Here is a 1,835-nt window from a genome sequence, read left to right as displayed (position 1 = left end):
AACCTCCCCCACCATCAACATCCCACACCAGTGTGGTACATTTGTTGTAATCAATGAACCTACATTGACACATCGTCCATAATGTAAGTCCATAGCTTACATTAGGGTTCGCTATCTGCGTTGTACACTCTGTAGGTTTTGGTAACTGTCCAATAGCATGTATCCACCATTATACAGAAGAGTTTCACTGCCGTGAAAATCTCCTGTGCTCTACCTATTCCTCTCTCCCTCCTTCCCCCAGAGCCCAAGGAACCACTGATCTTTTGTTCTCTCCAGTTTTGTCTTTTCCAGAATGCCACATAGTGAAAATCATACTATGTGGCCTTTTCAGATTGGCTTCTTTCACTTGGTAATTTTTTTTTTTTTTTAGACAGGGTCTCAGGCTGTCACCCAGGCTGGAGTGCAGTGGTGCGATCGTGGCTCACTGCAACCTCTGCCTCCTGGTTTAAAGCAATTCTCCCACCTCAACCTCCCAAGTAGCTGAGAGTACAGGTGGGTGCCACCATGCCTGGCTAATTTTTGTATTTTTAGTGGAAACAGGGTTTCACCATGCTGGCCAGGCTGGTCTCAAACTCCTGTACTCAAGTGATCTCGGCCTCCCAAAGTGCTGGGATTACAGGCATGAGCCATCGCGCCCAGCCATTTAGTAATTTGTCTTTAAGATTCTTCCATGTCTTTTCATAGCTAGATAACTCATTTCTTTTTAGCACTGTATAATATCCCCTTGTCTGGATGTACCAAAATGTATCCATTCACCTACTGAAGGACATCTTGGTTGCTTCCAAGTTTTGCAATTATGAGTAAAGCTGCTATAAACCTCTGTGTTTAGGTTTTTGTGTGGGCATAAGTTTTCAAACACATTTAGCTAAATACCAAGGAGCACAATTGATCATATGATAAGAGTATGTTTAGTTTCATGAGAAACATCAAGCTGTCTTCCAAAGTGGCTGTATCATTTTGCATTCTCATCAGCAGTGAATTAGAGTTCCTATTGCTATACATCCTTATTGGGTTTTGTCAGTATTTTGGATTTTCACCATTCTCATAGGTGGATGAAAATATTTAATTTGCAATTCCGTAATGAAGTTGAGCATCTTTTCATATGCTTATTTGCCATTTGTGTATCTTCTTTGGTGAGGCGTCCAGATCTCTTCTCCATTCTCTAATTGGGTTGTTCATTTTCTTATTGTTGAGGGTTTTGTTTTGTTTTGTTTTGTTTTGTTTGTTTTGGTTTTAAGAAACAGGGTCTTGCTCTGCCACCCAGGCTGGAGTGCAATGGTGCAATTACAGCTCACTGCAACCTCAATCCTCCCACCTCAGCTTCCCGAGTAGCTAGGACTAGGACTATAGGCACACACCACCATGCCAGGCTAATTTAAAAAAAAAATTTTTTTTGTAGACATTGCTGTGTTACTCAGGCTGGTTTCAGACTCTCAGCCTCAAGCAGTTTTCCTGCCTCTGCCTCCCAAAGCGCTGGGATTATAGGTGTGAACCACCGTGCTTGCCCTTATTGTGGAGTTTTAAGAGTTCTTTGTATATCTTGGATAACAGTCCTTTTTAGATATGCCTCTTGGAAATATTTTCTCCCACTCTGTGGCTTTTACTATTGTTTTAAATAGCTATCTTATACATTATCTACAATAAAACATATTTACACTTTTCATAGTTTATAAAAATTTCCAAATACCCTAGCCTTCATCCATAGATATACTCTTCAGTTATATGAGTGGGTGCTGTTATTAACAGCTCACCTCACTTGGAAGGCCAGGAGATACCCAGTCTGTCCCAGACAGCTCCATGGAAGTTACTACACGTTTTTTTGTTTTTTTTTTTTT

Source organism: Mandrillus leucophaeus, unplaced genomic scaffold (assembly GCF_000951045.1).
Source record: "Mandrillus leucophaeus isolate KB7577 unplaced genomic scaffold, Mleu.le_1.0 Scaffold13, whole genome shotgun sequence".
Classification (NCBI taxonomy): domain Eukaryota; kingdom Metazoa; phylum Chordata; class Mammalia; order Primates; family Cercopithecidae; genus Mandrillus; species Mandrillus leucophaeus.
This window is presented reverse-complemented; position numbering follows the sequence as displayed.